The sequence below is a fragment of the Gekko japonicus genome, unplaced genomic scaffold (genome assembly GCF_001447785.1).
Source record: "Gekko japonicus isolate JY-2015 unplaced genomic scaffold, Gekko_japonicus_V1.1 scaffold1933, whole genome shotgun sequence".
In the NCBI taxonomy this organism is placed as follows: Eukaryota; Metazoa; Chordata; class Lepidosauria; order Squamata; family Gekkonidae; genus Gekko; species Gekko japonicus.
The window spans coordinates 204,337-220,836 of record NW_015170340.1 but is presented as its reverse complement, the minus strand read 5'-3'; the positions used below and the strand labels follow the sequence as shown (position 1 = coordinate 220,836).

The 16,500-nt window shown below is 46.5% G+C and overlaps 1 pseudogene; it reads right to left on the bottom strand.

Moving 5' to 3' along the window:
- Nucleotides 1-16,241, bottom strand: part of LOC107116275 — a 17,388-nt pseudogene extending 1,147 nt beyond the window's left edge.
- Between the last annotated feature and the right edge of the window lie 259 nt (nucleotides 16,242-16,500).

Sequence of the window (16,500 nt, the reverse complement as noted above, 5' to 3'; positions counted from 1 at the left end):
CTGCTGAAACAGAGAGAGAAATCCAGTGAGAGAGACAGAGTATACACCATATAGCAGAAGAGCCTTAGAGAATTATTCTTACTGATAGGCCTGGAGAAACCTCTGCAACCCCTAACTTTTAACCAGAGGGGAACAGGAGGGGGGCAAAGCATGGGCTGTGTGCATGGAGACGCTGCTGCCTGTAACCACTTTTCAGCTCTCAGAAGAAAATCAGCCAGCTGGCAAGACAGAAGTGCTAATCTTCTGAAGCAAAAAATGGGGGGGGGGGGAATGATGATCTACCTCAGGGAACCCCAACGTGGTACCTGCGGGTGCCATGGCACCCACTGATGCTGTTCTTGGTGCCCGTCACATTTTTAGAAAGTGTGTGGGGCCAGGTGGGGCTTTTGCCCAGCAAGACATCTGATCAGCCACTGAAGATTTGATTTGCCTGTGTAGATTTTTTTAAAATGTTGATTTGGCAGCAGCTGCCACCACAGCACGAAGATCTTCACTGTGAGACTGAAGGTAAGGCGCGGCAGCCATTTTGTGGCCGGCTCCCCTTCCTGCAGCAGCCATTTTGTGTCTGTGCCCATCACCGTGTGTCAGAAGTCCAAAGATGCCCACAGGCTCAAAAAGGTTGGGGACCCCTGGTCTACATTGAGGTTTCACTTATTTTACCAGACTCAAATGCTTTCTGTGTAAGGAAACTCTCCCAAGGAAAAGCTGTCCTTTCCATGCCAACCAACCTGTCTCCCGGAAAGGTCATAACTCTAGATCCTTCTTTTCCTATCTGTGGTAGCAGCTCATGGGGTCCTGTAGTGCCATGCTGGTGTTTGAAGGTATGTTGGGGGTCCGGACTACTGCTCTAGTGAGCGGGTAAGCAACATCTGCAGCTCTCCAACAAAACAGGCTAGCCTTAACTGCATGAACCAAAGCCTCCTGCGGTCTTAATGAGAAGATGCTTTGTTTCTCCTGGCGAACTGTGTAGGAAAGATTTACATGGGAGAACAATTACTAATTAATTTTTTGTATTTAATGCCCTACCAGGGTAAACACGCTGAATCAGAGGGGATAAAAAGTACAAACTGGTATTTCTGAAGAGCACTTGAACAAGAGGCATTTCAGATCACTATATATACTTTACTATTAAAAGATGTTATCTCACCCTTTTCCCAAGGAGTTCAGAGAGGCACACATTACTCTCCCATCCTCTGTTTTCCTCAGAACAATCTGGAGAGATAGGCTAGGCAGAGGAGAAAGGCTGCCCCCAAAGTCATCCAGTGAGTGTCAGGGCTGAAATGGGACTTGAACTCGGGCCTCCCCAATCTCAGTCTGGCATCCTAACCTCTACACCAGTGGTTCCCCACCTTTTCAGTATGGTGGCCCACAAGTCCAAATTTACTATTACAGTTCCACGGGGCCTCCAAGCTCTTCCACTGGGCCTTTAGTTGAGGCAGCGGGCATCCACTCTGACCTGGCCTCCCCTCCAGTGATCCCAGATCCTAGAAGCCAATTGGGACCACAGTACTATCTGTTGAGGCACGCTGTTGTTTTAGTGTGTTGAGATTTTACTGATTTTAATGGATTGTTGTAATATGTTTTTAATTGTAAATCTGCATTAACTGCAGACCTGTATGCTGGTACCCGCCCTGAGCGGGTGACCCATCCAAGGTGGGGTGTTTTTTTGGTGCCTAGGCAAACTAGGAACCTTGACACCTATCTAGTTCAAAATTCCATTTTGAACAGTGGCGAACTGGATTTTTTTGAGAAACAAACATCACACAAACAGTGCAGCTGCCCCCATGCAAGTGGCATTCACAGATGTTAGGTTACATTCCAGCTTTTGACCACCCTCTCCCTCCAATCTCCCTTAAAATTCTCACTTACTCTAGTGACCACCAGGACACATTTTACTCGATCAACGTGTCTATACAGTGAAGGGAAAAAATACCAACTAATGTATGACATGGAAGTGACTGTTTCCAGGGTCAGACCTTGGCTTCCAGAATCTAAAAGGGAGCAACGGAAAAGGGCAGAGGTGGCCACTAGGGAGGGCTGGCCTGCGACCCACTTTTGAGTCCTGACCCACAAGTTGAGAAACACTGTTCTACGTCACGCCGGGATGCTGCTCTGTCCAATAGGCCTGATCATGATATCGGTACTCAGGGGTCATTTCTTGCAGGAGCGCACAGGAGCGGAGCTCCGGAAGTAAGGAGCCCAGGAGGCAGGCACATGCAACAAGCCCCGCCCCCTGCTCCCATCAGCCCTCAGTCGGGCCATGAGGAGCAAGAAGCAAGAAGTTGCAGAGCCCCCCCTGGCCCGCCTTCCCAGGCCCTTCCTTCCTGCCTCCCTGCACAGATCTGCGCGTTCCCCCCACCCATCGCTAGCAATCCAAAACAGTCCAGTGGCACCTTTAAGACCAAGTTTTATTCAGGTACAAGCCCTCCCTCCTCTGCGAGGACAGATCTGCACGTTCCCCCCCACCCCCCCAATAGCTAGCAATCCAAAACAGTCCAGTGGAGCCTGAGTGGTGGGCGTTGCTTTCTGACACACTTCCGGTGATGTCAGGGGGTGTGGCATATGCAAATAAGTTATGCTAATAACTTATACTAATGAGCTCCTGCACCTCTTTTTCTACGAAATGACCCGTTGGTACTGAAGTTTCCCCACAGCCATTGTGGCTATTTCAATGTAAACTTTCTCTCAGAATGGCTGTCCCAGCTTATGCCTCGTGAGAAAAACAGATGATCACTCACTCTCAGCCAGCTCTGTCAGGAAACAAACGTCCTCTTGAGAATCAGCCAAGAAACAGTCCAGCATGTCTTCTGACGCAGGGCCTTCCTGTGAAAAACTCTCCACGCTCCTCTCGCCCCTGATTGTGCCTTCTTTGGATTCCGTTTTCCAGCAAGGAAGAATGTCTAAGGGAGGAGAAAACATTTAAACACGATTGAGCCTACAATCTCAAGACAACACTGAAGGGGAACATGGATTCAAGTCAGTCGTCTTCACCGTCAGAAATGAGGGAATGATACAAAGCCGCAAAGAGGGCTGCTGGGAAACCCCAGAACCACAATTCTCAGACACTGAAGGGTCCTTCCCTCCCCACGTCAGTGAAGTACCTGTTGAGCTCTTCACTTCCTCAGAGTCATGGGCAGGCATCTCACCCACTTCCTCCAGCCAGGAGATGAGGTCAGGTTTGCAGGTCCAGGATCCTTCATGGAAGAAAAGCAAGACATACAGATTAGTCACATCTTTGAGGCAATTTGGTTTAATCATCATTGACTCTCCAGGAAAGCTTTTGAATTGCAGGGGAAGCGTGACAAAGAGGAGATAGGGATTTCTACCAGAGAATTCTTGGGACACCCACAAAATGACTCAGGGCCGTCCACACACCAGCCAACTACCTGCTTACCCAAAGAGGCCACATTCCCATAGTTCTCCACCATGACGTCTCTGTAGAGAGCTCTTTGGCCAGCATCCAGCAGAGCCCACTCCTCCTCTGTGAAATACACGGCCACCTCCTCAAAGGACACAGAGCCCTGGAAGAAGAAAGAAGAAGAAGCAGCATTCGCTATTAACAAATCCAATTGGGGAATTTTATATGCTTGCACAGGATGCAACGCTTTATGTGGGAAAAGGAGGAAGCATTCACAACCTACCTTGCCTCTTGCACCAGCTGAAAGGCTCCCGTGACAAAGTAAGGGGGATTCAGAATGTCCGTTGCTCATCTCCCCGGCCCAAGGCTTATGCGGAATGGCTATTTCTACTCCTCTGCGGAGAGGCGGCGATCTGGATCCCGTCAAGGATGACTTTCTGCTACCTGTGAACAAGAAGAAAGCCGTGGGAAGATCTCGCTTGTGCATTCACAATTATTACTCTGAGTACTCTTCAGTTCTTTTTTAAAAATTTATTATTTAATTGAAGAACTATATTACTTACAACCAAAAAAAAAAGGTACATAACGTCCAAAAAAGGTACATAGATTACAGATGACATCATCTAATGTTTAAACTAAATTATATCAATTCAACTTATATGTCCCTGCGTTATATTTATATCTCTTTACATAAACAGTGTTCTTTTTTCATTCTTTCAAAATGATCATTAATTATGCATTGAAACATAATAGTTATTAGCTTCCTAAGTTCCAGCATCTTCTATCTTCTTGTTTTGATCTGATAATACAGTTGATTAACTTATAAAATATATACATTGGAGCTCAGAAAACCATTGGGTCTATGGAAGCTTGCAGTGTAAGCTAGGGGAGAATTCCCTACCCTACTCCCATGACCTACAATATGAGAGCACATACCTGACTGCTCCTCAGGCCTCCCAGCCCCCCAAACCTTATATATATCAAGCTAATAAATATATAGCTTGCTACTATGATAAAGCAAAGAAGCTGCAGTGGCTAAAGTGGTTAAGACGCTGAACTGCAGGCTGTGGAAGGTCAGTAGTTCAGCAGTTTGAGATCTGAGTGTGCCGCAAGACGGAGTGAGCTCCCGTCTCTAGTTCCAGCTCCTGCCAACCTAGCAGTTCGAAAGCAAGAAATTGCAACTAGATACATAGGTACCACTTTGGTGGGAAGGTAACAGCGTTCCGTGCGCCTTGGTGTTTAAGTCATGCCGGCCACATGACCACGGAAACGTCTTCGGACAGCGCTGGCTCTTCGGCTTTGAAACGGAGATGAGCACCGCAACCCTAGAGTCGGACTCGACTGGCTTTTGAGCATGGGAACCTTTACCTTTTACTATGATAAAACATTACAAATTATATTACATCAAGCTCTATTTCACCATCCTCTGTTTGTTCAGAGACATGAAGCTTGCAACTTTTAACTGGAGTCAACGGTGAACAAGTCTTCCTTTCTTCAGCTTGAATTTCAACTTGTTCTAATTGAGGCAAACCGAATGCAGATAACAAAGCTGATCCAGAAACAGAGTCATATGCAATATATTGAGTTTGCTGATATTCCACACACATTTTGCCTGACGGCGACTAACGGGATTTTATACCTGCTGCCTGGAGTTTAGAAATCATAGGTTTTAAGTCTCTTCGAATCCTAAGCATTTCTGGGGGCAGGTCTGGAAATACAAGTATTTTGCTTCCTTGACAATCCAAGCCGCTCTGCTGACGTGCTTCCATCAAGATTTTCCTCTTAGTCTGATAGTCTGCCAGCTCCACCACAATGTCTCTGCCAAAAAGGGCAGCCTGGGAAGAGTCTGTTGCTTTACCTACTCTGTAGGCTCGTAGTATCAGTGGTGTCACTCCCTCCTCCAATTTTAAAGAGGCAGCCAGCCAAGACGCCATGAAAATAGAAAGGTCAGCTGTTTCTTCAGCATTTAATGAGAAGCCACGAAATTTCAAATTTTCGTCCCTTCTGCAAAACTCCAGCATCATGATTTTTTCTCTAGACCAACTGTCTTGAGAGGTGGTTCGAAGCTTTTTTTTTTCAGGGAGGCGATTTTCTTTAATGCTGCTTCTGCTTTTTGAGCTGTTTGCTTATAGTGAGACTCGTTCCTCCATGTGCTGGGCTAGAGGTGATCTCATATCCATCATATTTTGCCTTAGCTCTTGACGCTGTCTCCCCAATGCTTCTAATAAGAAGCTTGGTGTAAGGAAAGAGCAGTATTTGTATCGCCATTGCCTGAAGACGCTGAAGAGGTGCTGGCAAGTTCAGCCGATACAAGAAATTCCTTTAGCAAAGGAGCTCCCCCGGCATTCTTTTGATTCTTTTTGCACTTAGAAGCTTTAGGCGGCATACTTTCAGTCAGGTTTGTTTGAAAATAGTCAATTAGAGTTGATTTAAGAGCAAGAGGTCTGGGAGCAGCCAGTAATGGCTTCTGGTCAGCACGCGACCGAAGCCACGCTCCCAGCACTGTTTAATTCTTCATGCATCCTTTTAGGAATATAATGCCCCAGGTCATCTCTTCATACAACCACCTTGCAAATACAGCTTCAAAAGATGCTAGTTCAAAAGCAGTCTTACCGCTCACCTGGCCATACATACCAGCAGGGCTATTTTTGGGCAGGAACGCACAGGAACGGAGTTCCGGCTGGCTCCCAAGTTGGCCACGCCCAGCAGGAACTCATTAGCATAATAGGCCACACCCCAACAGCAGAAACTCATTAGGATTGGCAACATTAGGGGTGTGTGGCCTAACATGCAAAGGAGTTCGTGCTACAAAAAAAGGCCCTGGGTTTTGACAACAAACAAGGTAAACAGAATAACAAGCAAAAGGTGGGTGTGGCTGGATAACCATACTTCTGGTAACATGGGGGTGTGGCCTAATATGCTAATGAGTTTCTGCTGCTGGGTGTGGCCTATTATGCTAATGAGTTCCTGCTGGGCTTTTTCTACAAAAAGAGCCCTGCATACCAGCCTGAAAGAATAAGTTTATCCAAGTTTTCTGCTGATGTCTTGGAATCAAGTTCTCTGCCCAGATCCTCCTTCCTTCAGCCTGCCTGCTGTCCCTTTCTCCATCCCCCCTCCCTTGATAGCTCCTTTTGTTTCTTCCTATAGGCCCAGGTGTATGGGGTAGGTAGGCAACCCCATGATGCTGACCTTGTTCTCATGACATCTCAGTCAGCATTTCTTTAAGAGCTGAAACGTGCACACAAGTGCATGGACTGCTACTTCTTTTGGAGCATTCACCCACCTTTTAGAAATTTTTCAGAATTCTCTGCAAAGATGGAATATTCCAGAAACACCCTTATTCTTAGAGGAAGAATAACCAGATCCAGGGTAATGTAGTGATTCGAGTGCCAAATTAGGATCAGGGAGACCCAGGTTCAAATCCTCAGTCTACCACAGAAAACTTGCTAAATGAGCGAGTCACATACGCTCAGCCTAGTTTACCTCACAGGATTGTTGTGAGGATAACATGGAGGTGAGGAGAACAATGTAATCTGCTTTGGGTCCAACTGGGGAGAAAGGTGAGGTACAAATGAAATAAATAAGTAAAATTAGTGAACTCTCTCTCTCTCTCTCCGTCTCTCACACACACTATTACGTTCCTCAGCCACTTTCTTCCAAGTGGAGAGAAAGGCAAAGGGCTCTTTATCCATGCCTTCCCAAGTGCGAACAGGAAAAAGAGGCCTTGGCAGGGCCCTACCTTCCTCAGGCTACCCTGGTAATCACTGCATGAGCTTCAGGCTGAGATGCACCTGAGAGGCTCAAAGAAGGGCTCTGGCGAGAGCCACTAATACTTGCATTGGGGAAGAGGTGGTTAACTTTTCAAGTTTACATCTGAGTTCCTTCCTCAAACGTTAGGCTACCCTGGTAATCACTGCATGAGCTTCAGGCTGAGATGCACCTGAGAGGCTCAAAGAAGGGCTCTGGCGAGAGCCAGTAATTTTTCAAGCTTACATCTGAGTTCCTTCCTCAAGCGGCTTCCGCATGCAGACAAACAACAGACAAACACATACCTCACAAAGGCAAATACCTGATGTCGGCCTCCTGTGCCTACCAGGGAGGTAGTGAAACGGCGCAGCCCACAGAAAAGGTCAGGAGCAGCGTTCCCTCTAAGCTGAGCTAGTGTGAGCTAGCTCACAGTTTTCTGGCCTCCGGCTCACATACTTTTGCCTTTGCTCAGGAAGGAGGGCTCCAGAGCAAACTAATTCATGCAGTAGCCAAATCGCTTGCTCACAACTTTAATGCCAGTAACTCACAAAGCAGAATTTTTGCTCACAAGACTCCACAGCTTAGAGGAAGCATTGGTCAGGAGTTCTGAATATTCAGGGGATTCCCAAATATTTGTGGATTAAAAAAAGAAACATGTCTACCAACAGTGATTGGATTTGACAGCGAAACAGAACCTCCAAGTTCAGAGACACTATATCAGCCAGCCTGTGATGTGTAGTTGTTAAAGTGTCAATCTAGGATCTGGTTGACCTAGGTTCAAATCCCCGCTCTGCCATGGAAACTTGCTCAGTCACCTTGGGACAATCATATTCCACAGAGTGGGAATCTGGACTGGGTCTCCCCATTCACAGTCCGACATTCTTACCACTAAACCACGTGGATTTCTATGAGAAGCAGGGCTGGCTCACTCACTAGGCAAACTAGGCGATCACCTAGAGCGGGCCGGCCCTTAGGGGCGCCAAGCTCCACCCGGCCCCATACTCTGGGAGTTTCTCGATTATTTGTGTTTTTCATTCTCCGACATTCTTACCACTAAACCACGTGGACATCTATGAGAAGGATGTGGGCAGTCATTGCTGGAGACTAGACAAACCCTTGGCTTGATTCAACTTCTGCAATGCCTGTTCTTGTCAAAATGGTGCCGGTCCCTGTGACCTCTCTCACCTGAGTGGGCCCCGTGGAATATTTTGCTTTCCTCTGATCCTGGGTGATACGGAAGGCATGGCTCCTCTTCTTCCTCCAGCTTCACGATCACATCAGGAAGCTCTGAAGTGGGGACAGATAAACGAGGCTGAGGTGAGAAAAGATATTCCAGCTGCAGGGGAACCAATTTCGGTGCAAGGCCCAAAGCTTTTCCTGATGACTCAGAGCCAGCCTGAGTGTCATGCCTCCCAAGTGACAAAGTCAAGCTCTGAGGGCAGTGGGCCAGAAAGGCCCAGAAGGGCACCTTCACATGGGAGTAGGCACTGCACTGTCTCGTACACCTTTGTAATCCCGCATTCTGCATCGGTTGCACTATGCTGGCCTGGGCAGTTAGTTGTTCACACACATGAAGCTGCCTTGTACTGAATCAGGCCTTTGGTCCATGTCAGTATTGTCTACTCAGACTTGCAGTGGCTCTCCAGTGTCTCAGGCAGAAGTCTTTCACATCACCTACTGCCTGGTCCTTTTAACTGGAGATGCCGGTGATTGAACCTGGGACCTTCTGCATGTGAAGCAGAGGCTGTACCATGGAGCCACAGGCCGTACCACTGAGCCACAGGCCATCCTCTGTCATTCAGTTTTGTGCACCTAGTCCAATTGCATTGTTCATTTAATACCCTATGCTACATGATTACAAGCCGAACAAATAAATAAATCTGAACGTTCTTTCCAAAGAGGGGCTTGAAGTCCACTTGCCAGGGAAGGAGGGCCAACAGGTTGATCTGGTGTTCGGTGTGCTTTCTGTCTGTTTGTCTCACTCTCTCTCTCACTCACACACACAGAGTTCAAAGAGGTAGGAAGGACAGAGAATATAAACAGTTGAGGAGAAAGATTACCGGCGATACAAAGGAAATCTTACTTTTTATGGTGACAATCTTTTAAAAATTACTTTAGGCAGATAATATTTAAAAAGTAATCACAAAAGGGAAAAAGCTGAAAGTCCTTCTTCACTGAGAATAAGCCCCACAAAATAACCCTGGCCTATTAGGGGAGAAACCTCTAAGTCCTGGGCACAGAGAGCTGGACACTTTTTATTTTTTTTACAAAGGAAGTGTAGCTGAGCTCTAGAAGTCTTTCCCCCCCAGATTTTTTTATGTTCTGTAATGTCAATACGAGTCAGTCGCATGCCAGTGCAAATAAGATAGCTGACCTTGGGCCCCTCACTTTTTAATCAGTCTTACCTCCCATCGTTTACAGAGATGGGAGATGACTAGGTTTAGTTCATTTTCTATTAAAAAAGAAGCTGCCAAAGGTTTAGTGGGCTGGGCCCGTTTGGGAGGGAGACTGATAGATGTAAAAAAAAAAGCCATAAAATTAAGTATCAGGTTCATCAAATGAAAAAGGTAAATGAGGATATTCTTGAGATGTAGCTCATGGCCACGGCCATGAACTTTGTGTCTCAAGATGCAGGTTCAATCCTCCATATTGCCAGTTTTAAAACATGGACCCTCATTTGGCCAGGCTGAGGATACATCTGCCTGGAACTTTGAGGAACAGCTGTCAGTCAGTCAGAGTACCTAGAAGTGGGCCAGTAGCCTGACTCGTGGCTCATTTCAGCTCTTCCCCTCGAAAGAGCTCCGTATGAAGTTAGTAAAAACTTCAAGCTTACCACTCGCACCCCAGTCCCGATGCACACAGTTTGTGGCGGCAGCCCCAAGGGTGGGGGGCACTTCAGCCCTGACCCAGATGCAGTAAGAAGGTACCTCCACTGCAAAGAGACCAGTCAATATCTGACCAGCCCCAAAATATAACACACTTGGCAATCCTTGCGACAGCGTGGCAAGATACACAGCAATTGTCATTATGTCCAAGAGCCAGGGCTTTTTTTGTAGAAAAAGTCCAGCAGGAACTCATTAGCATAATAGGCCACACCCAGAAGCAGAAACTCATTAGCATATTAGGCCACACCCCTGACTGCACTGCTCATTAGCCCATTAAGCTGCATTCCCATGTTACCAGAAGTGTGGTCATCCAGCCACACCCACCTGTTGCTTCTTATTCTGTTTACCTTGTTTGTGGTCAAAACCCAGGGCTTTTTTTGTAGCAGGAACTCCTTTGCATGTTAGGCCACACACCCCTAATGTGGCCAATCCTACACCCAACAGTTTCTGCTGTTGGGTGTGGCCTATTATGCTAATGAGTTCCTGCTGGGTGTGGCCAACTTGGGAGCCAGCCGGAACTCCGTTCCTGTATGTTCCTGCCCAAAAATAGCCCTGTCAACAGCTAAGCGATTAATCCGCTTTATGATCATGAAAGTTGTAAAAACAGGCTATTTACAAATATAAGGATCTCTGCACACTCAGGAGGCTCCCAGGATATTTATAGAAGGAGGGCTTTATGAATTGACCAAATGCAACAGAACGTTTCCCGTCACTAACACCCACAAACACCATCTTGCTTAAAACTAAAGAAGCTCCAAGAGGGATGGAAAGGCCATCTAATGAGCTGAGATTTGAATTCAAGACTTGCTGGGTTCACAGCTATGACACTTCTTAGCCATGACACTCCTCTAGCTCTGACTGAGGTGTGATTCGCACATGCAAGAGAACGAGGGGGGAAAGTGTCAAAGAGAAGGAATGGACGGCACCATATCAAACTACACATGGGAAATCATACGTTGGAACATTCCCTATGTTAAAAACTCCTTGCAGATACATAGATGTCACAGCAAGCAAAGAGACAGGATACATTTTTCACTGCTGAGTCAGTTTTCTAGAGGGTCTTCTCTCTTTTTTTAATGCAAAAGAGCATTCAGAACAGAACTCTACCCCCTCTGCGATTTGCTGTGGTACAGTCCACTGCATGCTCCCAACTTCACCAAACTGGGCCTAAATTTATCAGCCTGGATTTGAGAATGTTCAGGGTCAATGCAGAAGGGTTGACTGACCCTGTGGCTGACCTCGGGCGGAGGGGGAAAGGAAGAGAGAACTTTGGCAATAATCATGCAAGCATTACAGTTCACTGGATCATTCCCTCCTCAGGCAAGTACCTGCCACGGTCTCATTTTCCTCCGATCCCTGGTTATTTGTGAGCCAGGATACCTCTTCTTCTTCCTTCTTTATCACCACATGAGGAAAGTCTGATGAAGAGAAAGCAAAGAGGTTTGGAGAAATGAGACATTAGTAAGTAGGGTTGCCAGGGCGTTACTGGAGGGGGTGGGGAGTCCCCAGCATGATGACATCATTCAGAAGTTATGTTATCAGGTTGGGGAGCCGAGGCCCCTGACTCTCCCCAGCAGCGTCTTAAGGGTCTTTTTAAACCCTGCTGGGGAGAGGTGGGGGGAGGCCAGGTGGTTGCTCTTGGGGGTGCGGTTTCCCCCTCACCCGGCAGCTGCCGGGCGGGCGGGAAGGAGCCCCTCTAAACCAGGCAACCCCTGCCAAAGCAGCGGGGTCTGGCAAGCCTATTAGTAATCCTTCACTCTTTTGCCGGTGGAAGAAGATCCTCACTGGTTTGTCTGCAACATTCCCTGGAAAGGGTGTAGGAGATTGCCCCACTTCTTCAGCATCCAAACAACTCTTAGAAAAAAGAGCGATACAGGCCATCTCTCAACGAAATAACCATAAAATGGCTAATTATATAAACAAATTCACACTGGAATCCTATGCAGAATTCCACCAAAACACACAAGGACTGCGATTGTACACACGAAATAATCCACTTTCAATCCACTTTCAATGCACTTTACAACTGGATTTTTACTGCGTGAACTGGCAAAATCCACTTGTAAAGTGTATTGAAAGTGGATTATTTCGTGTGTGTGATTGCAGACAAGGAAACCAAAGGGGCTTAGGCTGGAGTAGCTCTGCACAGGATTCCACTGAGTGTCACAACCATCATCTGTAATATAATAATCCATATAAATATATGCAAAGAAATTCAGACAAATTCAAAAGGAACCTATCGGGGGGGGGGGAGTTCTCAGATCAAAATGTTCCAGCTCTTTTCAATCTTAAAGCATCAGATTAGTGCAATGAATATGGTCAACGCACGTTCTGTGAAGAAAGGGACAGCTTTGCGCAGTGGTTACCAGTGTAGGACAAGGACTTGGGGGACCCAATTCTGAATTCCCACACTGCTATGTTTGGTGACATCGGGACAGTCATTCTCAGCCTAACCTATTTCACAGGGCTGTTGTTGAAAGGGTAACATGGAGAAAGCAAACATTGGCCCCGGTCATATGGGCCGGAAAATGCAGAGGGGAAGCGTGGCTGTTTGCCCCGGAGCAAAATAACGCGCAACTGCGCAATCAGGCGTCCGGTTGAGGTCCCGTCAAGGTCCCGTGGTTAGGGGGGAGGTGCCGATCACACGATGCGGCAAAGAAGCGGGGCGGCGCGGCAAACGGGGTTGTGTTTTTTTAAAAAACCCTGAAATGTGTGCATGCTTCGTTGGGTGCTTGTGCGCATCCCATGGAGACTTGGGAAAAAAAAACCTTTTTGCGAGGGGACATGGGCGGGCGCCGGATGCCACCGGAAACGCGATCAGATGCCCGCCCTTGCCCCGCGGTTTCCAGAAACTAGTACCTCGGAGGTACTAGTTTTTTACCCCGCATCTTTGGCGGGAAGCCTCGGGTGAGCCACGGGAGCTCTACGCTTTCCAGATGTGGCGTTGTGATCGTGCCCAGAAAATCCGCCTATCTTCCATCTCTGTAGCATGGCTAATGTTCCGTGTGACCGGGGCCATTATTTTGTAAGATGCTTTGAATCCCGATTGGGAGAAAGGTGGTATATAAACTTCTAAATAAATGAACATAGTCATAAATTATAACTATGCAACACAGATGCTACAGTTCCCCACCTTCAGTACTGATTCAGGAAGAATCAATCCACAGCTTCTTCACTGAAGAAAATATACCTCCTCAAATTAACTTTTAAAATACCCAAACATTCAGGCCAGAGTGTCTGGAGCCTTCTAGCAGCACAATCCTACACAGAGCGACTGTATCCTAAGGTCTTTTGTATTACTAGTGTTCTGCTGAGCAAAAATAAAAGGGATGGGAATGTGTCAAGGAGAAGGATGTCTGGAGGGTGCAGAATTCACACCAGGTGACATGACATGGGGGGGGAGGCTGCCCCCACCACAACACTGAGCCTAACAGCATTAACCCTCTTCTCCGCACCCCGATTTCTAATCCCAAATTACAAAACCAGAATCCTTACCCAATGTAGCCATGTTGGTGATATTCTCCAGCTGGTATAAAACCCAGTCCCAGACTCACGGATTGGGATTCAGCATCTTCTAGTGCTCCTTCCTTGTCCTCCAAAATTCACCTTGGAAGAATTTTGCCTTGGAAGAAAAGAAAGCATGTCCACCCACTTTTGCCACAGAAGACGTACCACTAGGAATTTTATTTTTTAATCTGTGAAGTATTCTATGCTTTGAGTGTGACATCGCAATACCTTGGGATGTTGATCATCATTACACAAGCTTTGCACAGAAGAAACTGAGGCTGCCAGAAGTATATAAACATTGGTCTATCATGCCCACTGGTTCTGTTGCACAAGAGACTTTCCCCACACATTGAACCACCAAGGCGCCAAGCAAAGCATGCAAAGATTATTATTATTGTTGTTGTTGTTATTCTCTTTAATATTAACCCACTCTCAACCCAAGAATGCAGGTTTTAACAAAAACCAATAATCTGATCACCCAAATAAAGAAAGATGCCCAGTAGTGTCAAACCCACCCATTCATCCTGACCTGCAATAAGGGACAATCTAAGAGAATTCTGAACATTCCTGTGTCTGCCATACAACTGCTAAAATAAGCAGGACTCTGATGGAACCTTAGAGATTAGTAAAATGTTACTCCAGAATGTAGTGGAATAACAACTAGTTTTTAAGGTACTACTAGACTCCTTTATTTTTGCTACAAGAGCCAAAAAGAGCAACCCCTCTGGAACTATTATACAAGCAGGGGACACAAAACAACTTAGGGGAGAGCATCTCATTTCCCCCTGCATATTCCCCATTATTTCCTCTTCTCTTTCCCTAGCAGTCCCCATTGCTTCTCTCTTGCTTCTTTCTCTCCTTCCCACCCCACCAGCCAACCTACCTTTATCTGTCCCTTCCCTTTCTTCAGCTTTCCCTCTTCCCGTCCCCCAGTAGTCTCTCCCTGGGAAAAATCTGGCCAGGTTGCATGGCAAATGGTAGTGATTACTAGACAGGATTGCACGGTGAGTATCTGGTGGTCACTGCTAGGCCTGTCACAAGCAAGTCCTCTTTCATCAGAGTATGTGACAGGTAAGAGGGGTCAGAACTTTTCTAAGGCTGTTTTGGCCTTCAAGTCCACCCCACACCCCCTCCACAGCTTTGCTTTACAGAAACTAAGGCTTAGAAGTCTCAGAAATATTGTTGTGGTTGCCTAGCAACCTTCAAAATGGCCACTGAGAGCTCAGTGGATGTTCCTTTTTAAACCACAGGCATTCTTTCTATTGTTTTGGGGACTTTCAATCTCCCAGTGTATTTTTTCCTTTAAATTTCAGATTTTTCTGCAAACCTGGGACTTCAACTTCACGGAGAAATCCCTCCTATCTGTCCCAGCATGGGAATGTTCAGAGTTAGATATATGATAACCAAAAAGTATTATCAAGTATTAGCATTTGTATAATACAGGGGTTAGCAGAAGAGTACATGACTCAGCACGCTTTCAGACTGAAGGCTTGTCAAGAGTCTGCATGGGAGTATCTCTCACTGCCTGAGGAATACCCCCCATATGCCATCTTGAGTTTCTCAACAGAAGAACTATGGAATATAAGAAGAAGAAGAGATTGGATTTATACCCCGCCCTTCACTACCCAAAGGTGTCTCAGAGTGGCTTACAAACTCCTTTCCCTTCCCCCTCCCCACAACAGACACCCTGTGAGGTAGGTGGGGCTGAGAGAGCTCTTGACAGAAACTGCTCTTTTTCAAGAACAGCTCATTATCAGAACTATGGCTTGCCCAAGGTCATCCAGCCAGGTGCAAGTGGAGGAGTGGGGAATCAAACCCGGTTCTCCCAGATTAGAGTCCGCACACTTAACCACTACACCAAACTATAAACTTCTTTATTGTATACATAAGAACCCTGCTGAATCAGACCAAGGACATATTTGATCCAGCATCCCACTCCTTATAATGGCCAGCCAAATCCAGAAGGTTCACAAGAGCTCCTCACAGTCTGGCATGAGACTCAATTTAGCTTACATTGCTAAGAAGCACTGAGGGACCGATCGTCCATGAATGCACTTAGTCCCCTTTTAAAACCAGCGAAACTTTCAGATGACACTACCTCCTGTGGCAGTGAGTTCCATGTATCAATTATGCATTATGTTATTATAAAACCTTTTCATCCATTCATCTTCTCTGCCCCTCCCACCTCATACATATCCTGAAACTAACACTGAAAGAGGCTTGCAGCAAGATTGCACTGGATGGATGAAGGAGTTAACATTAGGTTTTGCAGTGTTCCCTCTAAACTGAGTTAGTGTGAGCTAGCTCACAGTTTTCTAGGCTCTGGCTCACACATTTTTGTCTTAGCTCAGGAAGGAGGGCTCCGGAGCAAACTAATTTATATGCAGTAGCGAAATCGCCCCCTTACAACTATAATGCCAGTAGCTCACAAAGTAGAATTTTTGCTCACGAGACTCCACAGCTTAGAGGGAGCATTGGTTTGGGGTATATTTTGCAAGTCCAGAGGAAACAATCCATCCTCTACCCTTCTCACTGCTTCAGCACCTCTTCCCCGTGCAGAGGCGATCCCCCCCCCCGTCCGAAGCTGCCCCTCTCCGTTTTCCTCTCCCTGCACCTTCCGAACAGCTTCCCTCATCATTCGCCTTATTCACCTTCAACGCCAAAATGCCAAAAAGGTTTTGCACTCCGCGTGGATTAAATCCAAAATAACAAACATACCTCCGTTTTCCTTACTTGGAACCGCTACACCGGATTCATCTAGAAGCGTGCACTGGTTTTTTTAAGAGAGGGAGGGGGGGGAGAAAATCCAATCTTTAAATTCCTCATTTTTAAGATGAATGCAACAAAACGATTAATCGGCATTATGTGATGTCAAAAGACCAGGCACCCTACCTGGGGGGAAAATGACTTTTTAAAATGTCAAGATGCAGATGAATTCACCCTCCCCTACATTGCTTGTTCCGGCGCCGATTGCTTTGTTTACCGCTTCCTATCATGTGACAG